Here is a 19,978-nt window from a genome sequence, read left to right on the forward strand (position 1 = left end):
TGTGGGGGTCCCAAGAAGGTGCGGCAACCAGGTCAAGACTTCACACTGTGTGAAGACAACGCGAGGCCTCAGAGTCTTCAAAACTAGCCGGGATCACGTTTGAAAGAAGGACACACTGCCATCTAGTGGCCAAATTGCAGTATTACGCCCACTAAATAAAAGACTGTGACAGCAAGGATGCAGGCAATATAATGACATGAGCTACTGGGCTGGGAGGCAATGGTGTGCCAGGAAGAAAGTGATACAGCACAGGGGGAGCTGCTTCAGCCCAAACGTGCTGGGAAGATAAAGAGCAAGGGTAGCTGCTGCAGCCCAAAGTGCCTGGGGAAAGAGGAGCAGCACAAGGTGACAGTGAAACATGCACAGCAGCCCTGGAAAGCTACCACGCAGTAAAGCAAAGTAGACAAGCTATGCCATTGCCCACGCTGAGGTGCCAGACATCTCTACGAGTAAGCCTACAAGGAATCCACAAAAGGACAGGCTGCCAAGGTTGCGTTAAGTGCAGTGACGCCCACTGGCCAGGGCTGGTCACCGTAGAAGTGAAAACATCAGTGCGCAAGAGACTTGGATGGCTTAGTTTGAAGAAACAGATCCCAGCAGCAAGTCTCTGAGGGACTGGAGGAAACGAGGAGCAGGTGCTCAACGTGGCGAAGGGACGCCACCACAAGAAGAAGTGGGTGCCCAAGGTGCCTTGGGCCTAAGTCCTCAGAGAGCGAACAGAGAGCACACAAAGTGACTGCGCTGAAGAAGTACCCCGGACGCAGATGGTCGCAAGAAGGAAGAAGCCGACCTACCAGATGGTCGCAAGAAGGAAGAAGCCGACCTGCCAGTTGGTCGCAAGGAGGAAGAAGCCGACCTGCCAGTTGGTCGCAAGGAGGAAGAAGCCGGCCTGTCAGATGGTCGCAAGGAGGAAGAAGCCGACCTGCCAGATGGTCGAAAGGAGGAAGAAGCCGACCCGCCAGATGGTCGCAAAGACGACGCCGACCTACAAGAGGTCAGAGCACAGTGACCTGCAAAGAGGTCAGAGAGAGAAGAGAGCTGACAAGAGGTCCGTGAAGAGAACGACCGAGGAGATGTCCATGAAGAGGACAAAGGAGAGGTCCGCGAAGAGGGCCAGGAAGAGACGGAAGAGAAGTCCAATGGCATCAACTTGAAGTCAGAAGTAATCGAATGAAAGAAGGTCGCGATGACAGGTCCAGTCACAGAGCGAAGGGAAGACAGTGTCCTAGTGCTTGGACAAGACCAGCGGGAAATGTGTGGAGTGCACGCTACACGGAGAAGCCTCGTTAGGGTGAACAGGCATGAGAGAAGACCAGACTGCGTAGCGAAGGAAGGAAAGAGAAGACAGATCTTGAGTGGAAAGACGCCATGACGAAGGAAGAGAACAGAGGAGAAGAATAAAGAAGTGTGGGACAAGTCAACTCACACGTCAGAAGGGGAACACCCAAAGAGGAAAGTGAAACAGTGCATGAACATCCGAACACAGTACCTGGAGAACATCAGCATCACTGGGAATACACATCCACATGCGAATACTTAGATCACCCAGTGACGATGGAGGCGAGCAGGCCGGTCCATTGGTAACAACCACCTCTGGGATGGAATGGACACAGGACCATCGATATCCAAGTGGCAGAGGCCTCAGGGACACCGGTGGCAGCGGGTCCCGACACGAGAGATGGACTGTTGAAGCTCGCTCTGGAGATCCTGGGAGAACAAGGTAGCATGCGAAGGAGCAAGTGCCAACAACACTCTTTTCAGGTGGAGCTTGGGACACAGAGAAAGGACCCGTAGTGATTCCTCCAATGTGGTTGGAGAGACAAGGCAGAAGTCCACCGGTCCAGTGGAAGCCTGGCAGCAAAGGGCCTCCGGGTCGTCCGGTGAGAGAGTACACCCACGAGAGAGGGGCATTCGTGTGAGAGATGTCCTGCAACTGCATATCCCATTGGAGATAGTGAATCACCAGATGGAGAAAATATGCCAACCAGGACTGCGTGGTGGAAGACAACACAGGCATAATCCACCAGCACTACACCAGTACAGTCACTGTAGGTGGAACAGGAAGAGAGAGACTGTAGAGCACACTTCCAAGCTGTGAGTCCAAGAAAAGACTACATCCACAGGGCACCCGGACATCGTGCCACGGAAAACTAGTGGTCCCGGCTACAATGATACCCGCGTCGGCTGTTGACCAGCAGCGAAAGAGTCTACGTTGATGTCGGTATCATTGTGTTATGTTTTTGTTTGCAAATTGCACTCTCTCCCACAGGTTCAGACTTCATTGTTTTGACCTTCATTAAAGTTTGGCAGGGATGTAGTATCCAGCTGGATACGTTCTAGTGTTTACCCTGCTGTACCCCACACTAAACACCCACCCACCACAGGCATCACCAGTCAGGTGACCCTGACAATAAAAGGGGCCGAGCGGACGTGCTCTTGGCCACTTACTGCACCAGTATACCATGTGTCCATGTCCCTCTTTTATCCGGATGTGGGCCTGAGGCCCAAATACTACAGTCTACTGGTCATCTTTACAGAACAGTTTCAGTTTCTCTTTATGTTCTGTGCACAGATTCTCCCCCTGGATGGTCACACTCGGGGTGTGAAGCTGTTTCAACAGCTCCACAATGTTTCCCAGCTTTCTGTGTGGCTTTGGGGTTTTGCTCCTAGAGATTTCTCTGCACTCAGGACAGGGGAAGTCTGTCTGCAGCCCCTCCCAGCAGCGAGTGATGCAGGACAGACAGAAGACATGTCCACACTCTACAGACACGGGGTCTGTGAAATATTCCAGGCATATGGAGCAGGTGGCTTCCTCCTTCAGCTGTTTGTTTGCCGCCATTCTTCCTCTATAAAAGTTTCAATTCTCGAAGTTAGGTGGAGTCGGCATGTCTTTGTCTGGTCTTCTTCACAGCCCTCACAGGAACCTCATAATCCAACTGGCTGTTCACTGTGCCGATCCAGCCGGAGTGGCAGCGTCTGCAGCTGACATGGGCATGTCTTCCTCTAGAGGGGCGTGCCTTCTCTGTAACTGGTCACGCTTGTAGTTGACGAAAGGGCCTCATTAGTAAGTGGGAGTGGCTCCAGGTGTAAGTAGCAGTGGCTCCAGGTGAGAGTAGCGTCAGTTGACCTAGGCCTATCGGTGATTAGTGTCTGCCAGATTTGCCTGAAACCCGCCCCACATTAGCTCAGTCTCCTGTGATTTGCTCTTGATCCGAGTAGGAGGGGCCAGTAGATAGTTATAGTTAGGACCGTGTTTCCATAGGAAATCCGCAACATTCTATTTGGAATAACTTTGGCGCCGGTTGACTAATCCTCGCGAATTTTTCAAAATAGGTGGGGCGCTCCGCTCCGCTCCTACCCTGAAAGTCTCGGGGGGATTCGTCAAGTGGGGGCTGAGAAAAAAGGGGGGTCCAAAAACGTGTTTTCCCCATGCAATTTTCCATAGGGACCTTTAGTCCAAGGTACAGCCCGAACGGCTGAACAGAATTACTTGAAATTTGGCAGAGAGGTAGTCCTCAGCTCAGGGAAGTGCCTTTTTTAGGTCTGGTGTCAATCTGTTCAGTAGTTCCTGAGAAAATCAAAAGTAAAATCATATATATATGTGGGCGGAGCCTAACCACACATCTCATCCTGAGATCTGATTGGCTGTCAGCACTTCATCCAAGAAGTGTTGGCAGCCATCTTGGGACCAATATACATGATAGCACCTCATTAAAAAGCATTGCAGTTAATAGAAGGTTTTAAGACTTTAGTTACATTATAAATCATTTGTTGATGGTACCATACTCATTTTAGGAATTGTGGTATGTTCTAAGGTGATTTCACCATGTGAAAAAAGCCTTCTGCTGGGATATCATGATTGAGAGAAAAATATTTTCTCATGCTTTTCCCACAGAGGTTTGGAAGGTGATCTATAAGCTAAACTGAGAGCTTATTTTCTGTAAATTCACATTATCTTTCTCAGTCATGTGAGAATGAAGTCTGACATTCTCAGTAAAACATGTACATCCAACAAGGGCAGAGACTGTCAGTTGATTCCTTTGTGTTCTACTGCAGCTTCCCAGAGTGTTCCAAAGAACAACTAGAGCGCTAACAGTCCTACTTATGATAAACGTATGGCACACCTGAAGCCATCTTGCTTGGATCAAAGTGGTAATTCTTAAAACATTTAATTTAAAAAGGAACAAAATGAGGGGGTTCATTTTTCCATAACAAGTATGATTAGTGCTGCAGAAAGAAAAACTAGGGCACATTTTGACTTCTGAAATCCTCTTTTATTTCATTAAAAAATTCTGACATGCAGACTGAAACATGCACTTTCAATACCAGCAGCAGTTTTCCCTGGTGAGCAGTAGCTTTAATACAGTGATCCAATGAGCAAAAAGAGTGCTAACATTCTGAATTTATGGCAAATGTGTGACACATCTGGATGCCTTGTTGATGGAATCAAAGTAAAAAACTGAAAGTATTTCCTACTGAGGAGACTGCAGTACATGAGGAAATTAGGAAACTTCATAACAAATAAATCTCCCAAGATGGCCACCGGAGACAAAAGAGCCCAAATGTAGCCCAAAATCACCCAGATGTAGCCCAAATATAGCCCAATGACAGAAGTGTGCAAAACACTTATTATTTTGTGTTTTTGCAGTGTTATATAGTGCAGACTTGTCAGGTATTGGAGTGCTTTACATGAGCATTGGTTACATCACACAAGAACAAATTCATTTTGGTTGTAGACATGGGGAGACTAAGTGATTTGACCAGAATCACAGAATGTCGAGCTGAAGCAGAAACTCCAACCTGGTTCCCCAGTTGCAAAGTCTGAGGTTCTGGAAGTAACACCACATCCTCTCCCCTAAGTGCAACATTTAATCAAGTGGTCAACTGGATAAAAAAACATAAAGATAACAAATAATTTAAAAGTGCTTTGTCGCTATTTGAAAACTCAGAAAATATGTCCTTATTTTAGTCTTTTAGAGCACTAACCATAATTTTGATGCCAATAAGACCCTCTCATATATGTAATTTCTAAAGGAAATGCTCTAGGTATTACAGTTTTGATTACATCAAGATGACGTCAGGCGTTCCACACTTTTGTAATAAATATAGAATGTTAGCAATCTAGTTGTTCATTAGGATTCTGTTGAGAGGCAGAGGCCAGGGGCACGGACTTTGAAAATTGAAGGCAGGTAGGAGGGTGCAAAGGCAACAATTTAAACACACTGAGCAGGCAGGAAGGGCCGTGGCAGCACAACAGACTATGGAGGGCAGTGGAAAGGGGGGCAGGGGCAACAAACCAACAATACAGGACTTGCAAGAGAGGCTGTGGCAATGTAATAGACCATTGTGGGCAGAAGGAAGAGGCAATGGTAGTACAACCATACATGCCAACAGACCCGATTCAGCCAGGAAACGTCCAATGTTTTTAAGCTCAAATGGGCTTTATTTGATCTGTCTCCTGTCTACAATCTCCTCTTTTTCAATGTAACTCAAAGGGGAAAATCAATACCCCAGTTTTTTTTCAAAATCTCCCTCTTACCAAGTTCAAAATGTTCGCAAGTATGGTACATTGGATCATGGAAGGAAATGGGGTAGGGACATGGACTTGGATAACAGAGGACAGGAGGGACATGGAGAGGTGCACCAAACTGACCCTGCAGGGCAGGCATCAGGGTTTGCAGCAGCACAATACACCACACAGGGCATGCGGGACGGGAGTGCAGCACAACAATCCATAGAAAGCAAGAGGGAGGGGACAGGACCATGCACACTGACAACAGAGAACAGAGGAGCAAGAGGCAATGGTAGCTAGCTGACCATAATGGACAGACAGGAGAGAAAGCTGCAGCATAACAGACCATAAAGGGCAGGAGGGATGGATCAGGGGCATTACAATGGAACAGACAAGCCAGGAGGGAGGGAGTAGGGGTCTGCACATGTAAACAGAGGGCTGGGGGCAAGGGGGCAGGGCAGGAGCAGCAAGATAGCCATGGAGGTCAGGCAGGATGGGCACTAGAAGCAAGACACACCATGAAGAGCAACAGTGAGACTGTGATGGCATACACACAGACCATGAAGGGAAGATGGGAGGGGGTCAGGGGCAGCTAACTGACCACTCAGGGAAGGTGGGAGGGGCCATGGCAGCACAGAAGACCATGCATGGCAAGTGGGAGGGTTAGTGGCAGCACAATGGCTATGATGGGCAAGAAGGAGGGTGCAGGGGCATGCACAAAGGACGATGGAGGATAGAAGGGAGGGTCAGGACCTGTGCACAGACAAGAAAGTTCAGGGGAAGGGGCCTTACAACAGACTGCACGGGGCAGGCAGGAGGAGCAGTTGCAGCACAACAGACCAGGGAGGGCAGAAGGGTGTGGCAGTACAATGGACCATGTAGGACAGGAGGAAGAGGATAGGGGCATGGCATGTGGACATGCAGGGTGGAGGTGGCAGGGACAGGTTACAGTCATCTGACAATGCTAGGCAGGTGGGAGGGGAGTGGCAGCTCAACAGAACACTCAGAGTAGATAGGAGTGGCAGGTCCATGGAACATGGTGGGCAAAAAGGATGGAGCAGGGGCATGCATAAAGACATCTGAGGGCAGGGGGAAGGAGAATAGGGGAAGCAAGCTAAGCACAGAGTTTAAGCAGGAGGTCAATGATGGAGCATAGAATTGGGCAATGGAGGGCAGGAGGAGGGGACTGGTACATCATACTAAATTGAGGGCAGTGGCAGCACATCAGACCATGCATGGCAGGAGGGAGGAGGCTAGTCCATGGATTCACACAACAGAGGATAGGGAGGAGGGGGATGGGGCAGCAGGCTAACTGTTCAGAGAAGGCGGGTATTAGGAACTTTATTGTTTTTAAAACGTGTGTCTGTGCGAACTACTTAAAATATGAACAAGTATGCTGCATCATCTCACTTTTATTCAGGAAGAAGAGGACGTTTGTGACTGTGACTCCGGGCTCACTTGGCAGAAACACCCCCTGACCCTCCACCCCCTATCGCAAAATGTAATGCCCGTGAAAAGGGTAGGTGAACACAGTGTTATATAGAAAATAGTCCTGAGAGCACGATTGAAAATGAAAACTAGATATAGTGTATGGTATAAACTATGCACAAAAAAGTGTGATATAAGATGAACCGGGCGTGAAATATAATATGCAATACATTGTGCGAAATGACAGATTCATTGGAGAGCGCGAGATAGCACAGGCACTAGCGCGTGCTATGCAATGTGCGCCTTGGAGTGTAATATGCACAGGGCAGTGTTGTGTAATCTAACTAGTCTCTAAAGTTGTAATATAAAATATGTGCTGGGGAGTGTAACTTTGCCTATGCACTGTGACAAAGATATGGATCCCAGATTGTAATATGTATGGCATAGCACTGTGCGTTATAACATAGGCATCGAGGAAGGCACGTTAGATGGGGCAATATAACCCGTGCGAAGACAAGTGTGGCATGACATATTCACGGGGTGGTGTTACAGTGCACATGGGCTAGAGAGTGTCATAGCATATGCACTAGCTGGTGGAATACAACACAGAGGTGTGTGGCACTTGGCAGGCAATGGTGGGTGTAACACAGAATTGGGCTCTGCCAGGAGCGCGCTGTGACTCTCAAGTGATGTTCGTCCCCTTTCCAGAGAGTAAAATAGAAAGTATTACACATCCGGCAGTGGATGTGTGTTTTACTAACCGTGAGGGGGGTTTCTTACATAGTTTTGGTCGAATTTTTGTCGAATCCCCTTTGAATGGCTTGGTGTGCATGTGTATTAAATGTGCCCGTCAATAGCTACCAATGTTTGTATAAATAAACGACAAGGGTGTCTACCGGGATTAGGCACGGTAGGGCATCAGACATGTCAGAGCTTCACTAGTGGTGTAAATACATTCCACGTGGATTCATTGTATGCATAGTCACCTTTTAATGAATATCACTCAAATCGTCATGGTGATAGGTACGTATGGTTTGTCCAGCATGTCCTAGGTGTGTCTATAAATATATATTTTTTAAAAATAATAAAAAACAGTGGCCGGCTCTGGGGATTGGGGTCAAAAAAATATAATTAGGAGACAGGCCCTGGGGGATGGGGTCATGAGGGCCAATAAATTAGAATAAGAAGGGGAACCACACAGCCCCCCTTCTTAAAAAATTAAAACAAATAAAAGACTGGCATCGTGCTGGAGGCCACGCCCCCTCCTTGCAGCACTCTGCAAACGCGCCCCCTGGCGAGTTGTAAGTTGGGGAATTAATTCCTCTTCAATACTGAGGGTCCCTGAGGGCCAACTAGCCCAACAGGCATCTCCAGTATGCGCCAGGGAGCTGCGCTGCAGACAGGTGTTCTGAGGCCAAGCCCCTTTTTACACCTCTCTGCAACGCAGCTCTGTGGCGCTTACTGGAGGTACCTAGTGGACTAGTTTGACCCTAGGGACCCTTAGGATTCAAGGGGACTTAATCTCTCAACTTAGAACAGCCACAGGGCGCGTTTACAAAGTGGTGAAGGGAGGGGACGGGGCCTGAGGTGACGTGTGCAAACACGCACTATGGCACGTTTTAAATTGGGGATATAATTTCCCTTCAATACTGAGGGCCCCTGGGGGCTAACTAGCCCACCAAGTGCTTCCAGTAAGCGCCACTGAGCTGCATTGCGGAGAGGTGGTCCAGGCTGTGCCACTTTTTACACCTCTCTGCAACGCAGCTCTGTGGCACTTACTGGAGGTACCTAGTGGGCTAGTTGGACCTTAGGGACCCTCATGATTCAAATGAACTTAATCTCCCAACTAAAAACAGACACAGGGCGTGTTTACACAGTGGTGAAGGGAGGGGACGGGGCCTGAGTTAACGTGTGCAAAAACGCTGTGTGGCCTGTTTTAAGAGGTAGTTTTAATCCCCCTGCCCTATTATATACTAGGGGCTTACAGAGGAGGTCATGCTAATCACAGGGGGACCCCAACGCATAATGTTCCCTAGTGTATGTAGGTGTTTTCACTGTATTCTAAGTGTCTTTTAACATAGCACTGGCTCTAGGACTGGTTAGTCAGACTCAGTTACCACCAGTATCCGTCTGAAAAAGTTGAGGGTACAGGATGATTTTGCAACAAGGATTCTTTCTGCTCTTCTTTTTGTTCTTTCTGCACGTTATCCTTCTTCCTGCACTTTTCTTCGTCTTTGTGGACTTCTGTTGCTTCTTTCTGCACTTCTTTTTTTTATTTCTGTGCATTTATTCTTCTTTCTTCACATGTCCTATCTCTGTAGGCATAGTTAGAAATTAGCATTTAAAAAACCTCAGAAATTCACTGAAAAAAACAAAGGTTTCAGGGGTGTTATAGTTAGCTGGACTTTTCACTTGTACAAAACCATTGAAATTCCCACGTTATAGTTAGTTCAGCTAACTATAACTCGCGCGCCCGCAATGCACTGCTGATGACGTCACATACTACATCACTCATGACATGGTCAGTGACATCACTCATGACATCACTGATGACATCTCAAATGACATCACTGATGACATCACTGATGACATCATCCTTGTGATAGAGTGGCAGACCTCCTCTCACCCTAATATAACCTTTGATACACACATTCAAAAATAGAGACTAAAATTTTAAAAACAATGGACCAATGCCAGTTACAACAACCTCTTCAGTAATTCTAAGCTCCACATACACATCCACTCATTCACCAACAGTCCTATACAGTCACTCATACATGTACTCCCTCATCATATGTACTCATACACCTATACATCCTGTTACACAATGCCACTTATCCATAGAGTTACTCACACACATAGTCACTCATGCTAATAAAGAATCAAACATACATTTACTTGCATATACAGTTATACACACACCACCACACTTACTTCTACGGAAACTTACACATACTTAGTCTTTTAAACAATCACTTATAGAAACACATACTTATTCATACAGGAACTTTTTCAATCTCTCACTCTCACATATACTCACTTATATACACCAATAGTTACATATACTAGTTTAAAACATATGTAGTTACTCATAAAGACACTATTGAGACAGTCATTCACTCACTAACACACCCATACACACACTCATCCACCCATACAGTCCTGCACACATGCTGTCTTCAACACATACAAACAGTGAGTCACTCATTCATGCACCTATGCACTACATAATACCCCCCACCGAACCATGCAGACACTCAGACTGATACTCAAAAAACCAACTAATAACCTATATAGACACCCATGTAGCTACTCACCAACCCATGCAGCCACTTATACACAAAGTGAGAGACTGATACAGATATTTACATATTTAAACATTACTCACTAAACCATGTATTCACTATGATACACTTAGTCAGTTACACAATCAATTTTTCAAAAACAAATCATCCATTTAGACACTTATATACCCATTTAGTCTTCCATCGACCTTGAGATATACATATATAAAACATATTTAATTTTCAGAAAAACAGACATTCACTGGATGATGTCATCAGTGATGTCATCAGTGATGTCATTTGAGATGTCATCAGTGATGTCATGAGTGATGTCACTGACCATGTCATGAGTGACGTAATATGTGACGTCATCAGCAGTGCATTGCGGGCGCGCGAGTTATAGTTAGCTGAACTAACTATAACGGGGGAATTTCAATGGTTTTGTACAAGTGAAAAGTCCAGCTAACTATAACACCCCTAAAACCTATGGTTTTTTCAGTGAATATATATATATATATATATATATATTCACTTAAAAAACCATAGGTTTCACACATGTTATAGTTAGGTGGACATTTCACTCGTAAAAAACCAATGAAATTCCACCGTTATAGTTAGTTCAGATAACTATAACTTGCGCGCCCGCAGTAAATGTTGCAAAAGAAGGAAAATGAACTATCAAACCCAACCTGTTTCAACGAACTGTTACATTTAGGACCACGAACATTCATTCCCATACATTCGCTTTGAGACTTTTACTTCATGGGAAGATCTACAAATGTTTCCTGATGTGCCGAGATGTAATTTGAATTCAGCCAATCATAGTACTGTGAAATGAGAAAATGTAACTTTAATATGTAAATTTTAGTATAAATATTGGTAGACTAGAGAGGTTAAGAATCTCACTTCTTGCGCCACTACTTGAACGTCATTTCCAGTATCCTGAGGTTATGCTGACGGAGAGGACGGTGACTCTACTTGATAGACCAAGAACTCTGATGAATTTACTGAGGACCGGTTCTGACTTAGAAAACGACAATTAGCCAGAATAGGTAAATATGACAAAAGATGATATTGCATTATTAGGATTTAACCTGCATCTAAATTAGATAAAGAAAATCATTATTTGAATTACTGTGTCGGGTGATTATTTCCATTAAAATGTTCATTGACTAAAATGAGAGTAAAGGGTCATTAAACTACAAAACAACTAAATGATTCAGTCGACCTCTCGATGGAGGATTTGTTGGGGTAATTCAGGAGAAGTGGTTTTTCCTCTATCAAAAGAATAGTTATGGTTCGGAATTGATGTCCGTTTGTAGGCACGGATAGTTTGGAGAATGAATGTTGGTGTTATGGGCCCCACCAGCATGTGATGTGTGTATGTGCGTGTGACTGAGAAATCATTCTGTCCGTGGAAGCAGGGGGAAATTGAATAACCCGAACTGCACCAGTATTTCTGGTAGAAGATGGTGGTTTTTATTGTTTTGGTTTGATGACTTTGCCTGTATATAGCTTATCGATTATTGATTGGTTGATATGTATACTAACACCATATGTCGAAGTCGTATTGAGTTTTATGTAGTCTGTACAGCTTCTGGGATGTAAGAAGTCGGTGACAGTTCCGTAGTAGGGCAGAGGTAAGCACTGCTCTCGGGAAAGACCAGATTGTGGTTGCCCGTACGTACACGGGGAAAAACGTGTGACAATTGAAGTTGCGCGTCGCATTGTCTGGGTTCGATTCGGTGACATCGCTGTGTGTTGCCATTAGAGACAATTTCTGTGTGAGAGAAGTGTGTATGATAGCGAAGGGTACCTGTGAAATTTTGGTCTTTAAGTACCAGGAAACCAATTGGCATACCGATAACGCTTATCACTGAAAAGGTAGCAGGTGTTCTCTGAGCTTGTGTGAAGGACAAAGTAGAGGTAAGCGCTGCTTTGTTAACGTATGTCATAATTCTGTAGTAGGACAGACTGTTCGCTGTTCTCGGAAAAGACAGGATTCTGTGTGAATGTACTACATTTTCTTGTGTGAAAGTGCGTGAATAAAATAGCATTCAGGTTAATTGCGGAACTCTGGTTTTATTTCTCAGGAGCATTGCGTTTCCAACTATGTGTCTTAATTCCGGAGAAAACAGTTAATTGATGCTTGATAGAAGAGTGAAGTAGAGGGATGTGCTACTTTATCAACGAAAGTAATGATGCTGCAGTAGGGCGGAGGTAAGCACTGCTCTCGGGAAAGGCAGAATTCTCGTGAGAAAGGCATATTTGCTATTCTGTGGTTAGCGAAGCAGACAATGGAGATGTTTGTATGTTGTGACTAACAGTATCGTAAAATTGAAACTAAGTCTGCCGAGTAGTTTTGTAAAGGAGGGGTGGACTGGAGACAGTAGACAGGAGCAGAAGCTGCTGCAGCGACTGCTGACGTCAGAAAGACCGCGCTGGGATTGGACAGTGGGTCTGAACAGCAGAAACGCCCTGATTGGTGCGTTAGTGTGTGCCGTGCAAAGATTGGAAGGAGTACAGGGTGACGTAGATGCTCCAGGATTGGTGCGTTAGTGTGAGTCGCGCTGGGATTTGTGGATTGTGACAGTGACGTAGACGCCCAGGATTGGTGCGTAAGTGAGAGTCGCGCTGTTATTGGACTAAAGACCATATAGTTGACGAAAACCCTAGGGGTTCACGAAAGAGAGGAAGATGTATTATCATTCAGCCAAAAAGAAGAAGAAATCCCTATTTAGTCAAATAAAGGGGTGGTTCGTGAAAGACAAAGAGATTGTGACGAGGGAAGGACAGTTAAATCCCCCGACAAAGACACCCGCATCCTTTATGGTTGCGAAATATGGGTACCATACTTGCATTTGGTTAGACAATTGGGCAAAATATACAAGGGATGACGGAGTTTTAGCATTTCCGGAACATGGTTCATTTAATCTGTCAATTTTGAGGAACCTACGTGAAAGGATGATGAGATTAGACCCTCGTCCTAGACCTACACAATTTGAGGCATTGACTGAGTGGGAAGATGAAATGCATGAGCGTGAAAAACAGAGACATGGCAGTAGGTATCGATACATGTTTGGACGGCCAAATGATCGCGAAACTCATTGTGATCGAATGAGAAGGTGGCGAGACGCAAGTATGACTGAAGGACGGTTTCCCGTTAGAACTGCAGGAGAAAATGAAGGCAGGAAATGCGTAGGAAAGAAAAACAATGTAGAAACTAGAAGGTATGGAGCAAACGAATCGGAGGACGATGTCCTAGATGATATGTTTTACAAGAATCCACCTCCGTATAGAAAAGAATTAGAAATATCAACCCCAGATACTCCAGTAAGGGAAACCCTACGAATTATTAAGACAGAGGTTACGACACCAGAGCTGAAGAGGAGAAACTCATTTAGGGAAAGAGAGATGGAAAACAAGGCAGAAAGTGAAAATTCAAAACAATTAGCAAAAACCACGTTAGAATTGACAGAGAAAATAAGAGAACTGACAAAGAATCTAGAAGCAGTTACAGTCCCTGTAACCATAGGTCCAGTAATGCCCATTTTTGAGAAGCAGAAAGACAGTGAGCATGGTCTAACAGTTCCGTATGTAAGCAGTAGACAAGCGGAACAGCCCCAAATAAAAGCAAGGGAGAATCCTTGGAGACACACCATGAGTGAAGGTGGATTAAATATGTCAAATAACCCGTTTTATAGTCCTGATTTTGTAGAAAGAGACAGAATAGTAGGAGGATCAATATTAGAACCACAAAGAGTGACAGAACCAGGCAATGTAGAAAAATCAGTAGGTATAACTACAGATGAATTGAGCGAATGGTTGAAGATTCTGCAGGGAAAAGAGAAAGAATCCCATACCAAACTATTGATGTGGCAAAATTACGCATGGTGTTAGAAGAATTAATATTAGGGACAATCCCCACAGAAAAGCTGAAAAATTACCAGGATGAGGAACTGCTGTTTTTGTGCAAGAGTGTCACTTGGAGAGCGAGGAATTTACATGACAGGCTAGAAGAAATAGCGAGTGAAATGGGAATTGACATGGATAAGGTAAAAGCTTTACAGAAGCCTTACCGAGTGGATTTCACGGAAAAGGATATTGAAAATCTGAACCCTGCAGGACGAATAGTCCAGATTAAGGATATAATCACAGTGTTAAGGAAATGGGGAGATGTGGACAAATGGAAAAGCAGGTGGTATAGAAAGCGGGATGATACATCAGACAGAACTTTCCCAGCATTTCCTGTGAGAGAAAAGGAAAAGGTAGTGACAGAGTTCCCCATGAGAGAGATTCCAGGAGGGGGATATGTGCATGTTCCATGGACCAGACAGGACATTTTGTCATTTACAAATGACTTCCCTCGATTGCAGGAAAAGCCTGTCGAGTGGTACAGGTGGACAGATTTGTCAAGCTGTCAAAAGTACTGTGGATTGATCTAAATAGCCTATTTGATATAATAGTGCCAGCAGATTTATGGGCAGAAAGCAAGATAGTCATAGATTGGCCAACTAAAGAATACCCGAGAGACCCAAAAACAGGAGCACCAGACCCCGAGGTAATGAAGAAATATGAACAGGTTATGGTATTTTTGAAAAACAAAGTGCCTCCCAAAGAAACAGACTGGGTTAAAATAGATCGAACGCATCAGGAAGTGAAAGAATCAGTTCACGCTTATTATGAAAGGCTGATATTGGCTTTCAAACAGTTTAGTGGAGATGAAAATCTAGGAGAAAAGGATCTGAGTCATTTCGTATACAGATTTGTGTATGGCTTACGTCCTGAAATTAGTGAAATGATCAAGCAGCATACGGTGGACTGGCAGAGTAAGAAAATAGACGAAATCTTGAGACATGCCAAATACTTTAGTGATGAGATCGAGGCAAAGCAGCGAAAACTGAAGGAAAAGGCAATGTGGGCACAAGTGAAAGTCGCAGAAAGACAGGAAGCTCAGTTGGTCGAACAAGCCAATAACCCAGGAAACAAACCGAGATTTGGCCCAGGCAAGGGGAAGGGTAATATAGAAGAAGCCAAAAAGAAGTTCCCATGTCATAATTGCGGTAGGTTAGGGCATTGGAAATCCGAGTGTAAATATCCACCAAGTACTAATAATGAAAATCCATCATTGTATTCACAGGTGCAGTGTGAGGTGGGTGGCCAGCCGCAGCAACAGCAGAAGGCTGTTAATCCACAGAATCAGGTGCCCAAGCCGCCACTACCGCAAAGCAGGAATACCCAAATATACAATGAAGAAGTGGGATTCTACAATGAAGAACAGGTAAACAAGCCGCAACGCGCGAGCGCTGTTTCACAATATTGGCTGCGAAATGAAGAGAGTGATTCAGAGGAGAATTATTGACGGTGCCGAAGGGAGGAAGAAGAGTGCGTACTTGGCGCAACTCTAGAAATAGATCAGACAGGACCGTTTGTAGATGGGAAAATTAATGATGAAAACATTACTTTCCTAGTCGACACTGGAGCTACACGATCAACTGTCAGGTCAGCAGATGTAAAGAATCTTCCTCTCTCGGAGGAAACAATCCAAGTAGTTGGTGTGTCAAACACCCAGATTAGGACCTACCTTACTGAACCGGTAAAGGTTAAAATAGGGAAATTCACAGACATGCACTGGTGTGATACCAGTCCCGTAAATTTGTTAGGGAGAGATTTGTTGTGCAAGATGAATTGCACTATATTCTGTACCCCAGATGGAAAAGCCTTTGAGACACCATGTACTGTATAAAATGACAATAGCTAATCAAGAGCATGAAGTTATAGGAACTTATGCAGTATTCAACCCTGATGAGTTACCCAAAGAATTGAGGCAGTCTGTGAAAGCAGGAGTTTGGGATTTTACTGGAGAAGATGTAGGCCTTATGAGAAATGTTTTCTACAAAACGCCCTTGCGCTCGAGTGGGCACTCGACGCTGTCCTGACCTTACGGTTGTCTTTGCCTCATGCAGCTCGCTCTTGTTCAGTCCAGAATTACTGCCATGCTCTGCTCGACGCGTTTCGAGGCACCACGCCTGTTAGTCATGAGCTTGAATGCAGAGACAGAGAAAACATCACCTGTTTATTCCTTAATTTATTAATAGAACCGCCTTTAGTGGGCGTGGCTAACATTTGCTGTCCATTAGCATGCTGGTATTTGTAGTCCACCAGGTGAGTACTAGTAAATACCTATAGTAGGTTCCATGTCTCTGTATTGATTTGAAAGCTTTATTGTCCTTTAGTAGGAAGGGACATCTTCAATGCAAGCCTTATGAGAAATGTAGATCCAGTAAAAATTACATTGAAAGAAGGAATAGTTTATCCAAATATTCCACAATACAGACTGACACCTGAAATAATTGAAGGAGTGACACCTTTAATTGAGAAAATGATTTAACAAGGAGTGTTGAGGGAAATCATGAGCAGTCCATGTAACTCACCTATAATGGGACTGAAAAAGCCTAATGGAAAGTTCAGAATAGTGCAAGATTTGAGAAAAATTAACAAAATTGTTGTGTCATGCTGTCCTATTGTTCCAAATCCATCAGTGATTTTGTATCAGATTCCCCATGATGCAGAATGGTATACAGTAATTGATTTGTGTCATGCTTTCTTTTCCATTCCGTTGCATCATGACAGCCAGCCGATATTTGCATTTCGGTTTGGAGAGCGTATTTAGGCATGGTGCCGAATCCCACAGGGGTATACAGAGAGCCCCTCAATATTTATCAGTTGCTGAAGAAATCTCTGGAGAGTCTTACGATGCCTGAAAATTCAGTTTTAGTCCAGTACATCGATGATTTACTGATGGCATCGAAAACGCGTGAAGCTTGTGAAACAGATACCATAGCTTTGCTGAATCATTTGGCAGACGGAGGACTAAAAGTTTCTCCGACAAAATTGCAATTCTGCAAGAAGGAAGTACAATACCTAGGACACAACATTGAAAAAGGGCTGAGAAAAGTGACAATAGACAAAATTAGAATTATCAGAGGAATGAGAGCCCCAATGACTCAAAGAGAAGTGAGAATGTTCCTGGGGATGGTGGGCTACTGTCGTCAGTGGATACGTAATTTTTCCCTGATTGCCAAACCATTGGTAAAGTTGACAAAAAGTGAGGTTAAAGACCCCCTTGAATTGAACAAAGAAGATTTGGCAGCATTTAAACAATTAAAGGACAGCCTTTGTGAAGCCCCAGCTCTGGGTATGCCAGACTATGAGAAAGAGTTTGAGTAGTACTGCAGTGAGAGAAACGGATGTGCACTCTCAGTGTTAATACAAAAACATGGAAGACTGAGGAGACCAGTTGCATATTTCTCATCAATGCTAGATCCAGTAGCAGTGGGTCTGCCAGGATGTCTGAAAGCAGTAGCTGCAACATGTCGAAGTCTAGAGCAAAGTGAGGGGATTGTGATGGGATATCCAGTAAGAGTGTTTGTACCTCATGATGTGGCGATCCTTTTAACAAGGAGCCGGACACAGTTCATGTCCCATAGTCGGCTGACTAAGTATGAGAAGGTCATTCTAGGTGCAACCAGTGTGAGTCTGGAGAGATGTGTGAATGTGAATCCAGCTACACTATTGCCAGATGCGGAGAGAGTGGAGGTAAGAGATGAAGTTGATCATGATTAGGGCTCCCGGTTTTCCGTATTTACGGATTTATACATATAAATACAGACGGAAATCGATATTTCCTTTGTCTGTATTTATATTTATATACGGTAAAATACGAGTAAATGTTGCCGCACTAGTCTCCCGCCTCCCGATTCCTGCAAGCAAAAACCCGATGCCTCTGGGTTTCAGCTGACAGGGCAGTATTGTGTAATGTGCTAATTCTTCCAGCAATAGTCGGAGTGGCGATGCAGGGGCTCTAGAAGGGGTGAACAACCAACAAAGCCCCATTAACAAGCGAATGGTCTTTTAAAGACCTGTGAAGTGCTCGGGGCGGCTGTGTGTAAGCTGTTTCAGCCCGGGCTGCCACAAACGTGGGGGGGGGAGGTACGCACTGCCAGCAACCTGCCAGGCCAGTGCACAACTCTTGCATTCCCCTGCCACTCAGAAGAGCTGGCGAGCGGTTGGCCCTTGCCGCAGTAAAGCTACAGACAAACGGGCACAGAAAGAAGAAATTGAAATAAATAGAAGGCTTTTTCCGAAGATAAGGCTTTTTGGTTGTTTTGCAAAAAAGCCAGTGATGATGTGAAAAATAAAAGAGAATGAGACATGAAATAAGTATATAACGACTTGCAATTTCCCTTCCATACAAACACAAATGTAAGAGCCTGTTTATTTGTAAGAAGTGTTATAAAGTGCTACAAGTCGCCTACAGCACTTCAGATCATTAGCCAAAAGATAACACTGAGATGAGATCGTAAAGCATCTTCAGTGCCCCAGGCAACCTGCTATAGTGAGATTAAGCAAGACCTAAAAGACTGCTGAACACAAGTGGACATAGTTTTCTGTTTGTTTGATGTCTCCTAAAAGTAGACTAGGCACTGTATTTTGGGCAGAAGTTACAGCGTTTCTTTGATATAACTCAACTTCATTCACGCCTCGGCTCCCAAAAGTATATTGTATTGCATTGGCATTTATGTTTTTTATCGATTAGTACTCCTGGAGGCGCTAAAGCGCTTTCCTATAACCCTTCAGATTCCAAAATGGTTATTTACTCAGTCTCTTTTTAAAAGAAATTCCATATTGGGATAGTATTGGGTTAGCATTCATCTGTGAATGGTGTTCCATCAACAAAATGAAAGTTAGCACCTATTTTAAAACACAATACACTGGGTTTGGTGAAGGCCACATCATGTTGGGGTAAGACATCGTATTGCCGCGCTAGTCTTCCGCCTCCCGATTCCTGCAAGCAAAAACCCGATGCCTCTGGGTTTCAGCTGACAGGGCAGTATTGTGTAATGTGCTAATTCTTCCAGCAATAGTCGGAGTGGCGATACAGGGGCTCTAGAAGGGGTGAACAACCAACAAAGCCCCATTAACAAGCGAATGGTCTTTTAAAGACCTGTGAAGTGCTCGGGGGCGGCTGTGTGTAAGCTGTTTCAGCCCGGGCTGCCACAAACGTGGGGGGGGGGGAGGTACGCACTGCCAGCAACCTGCCAGGCCAGTGCACAACTCTTGCATCACTCTCTCTCTGCCATTGCGCGCCATGCTTCTGAAAGGTAAGAAAACAAAGTGCATTTGCGTTTCAAATGTCCAGTCCTGCCCCTCCCGCCCCCTTTGCATAGGCTCTTCTCCTTTCCTTCTGGGCCCCACAAGTGTGAGAGGGCGCCGGGGTGGAAGTCAAAATGCACAAGAGGCCTGGGTGTTTCTTTCTTAGAACATGACACGCAGAATCGCTCACCTTAGTACATAAGGTGAAGCGATTACACTTGTCATGTTTAAAGAAAGAAATAATAGCCTTTGCATCTTGACAACTCCTGGATGGATTCCTCTGGGAAGCCGGCGTGAACTAGCCAGCACAAGCATCCACGTAGGGGCTGGTCGTGGGTCAAAATGCAAAAAGGGTATTTCTTTCTTTTAACATGCCATGTAGTATAGCTTCGAGTTATGCCCTAAATTGAAGTTATTCTGCGTGCCATGTTTAAAGAAAGAAATGCCTTTTTTTGCATTTCGACGACTGCTCGTTGGAAGCTGTCGGGTTTGATAATATCTGTGTAGCATCCATAGAGGGTCCTCAAAATGCAAAAAGAGCATTCCTTCTGTAGTGCTGTAATCTCCATGAAGCTACATTTCTAGGAAGGGTCTTGCG

At 44.8% G+C, this 19,978-nt stretch overlaps 1 pseudogene; it reads right to left on the reverse strand.

Moving 5' to 3' along the window:
- Positions 1-2,518: 2,518 nt before the first annotated feature.
- Positions 2,519-2,839, reverse strand: LOC146839490 (E3 ubiquitin-protein ligase TRIM39 pseudogene; annotated as a pseudogene).
- Positions 2,840-19,978: the final 17,139 nt, after the last annotated feature.

This window comes from Triturus cristatus, chromosome 4_1 (genome assembly GCF_964204655.1).
Source record: "Triturus cristatus chromosome 4_1, aTriCri1.1, whole genome shotgun sequence".
Lineage (NCBI taxonomy): Eukaryota > Metazoa > Chordata > Amphibia > Caudata > Salamandridae > Triturus > Triturus cristatus.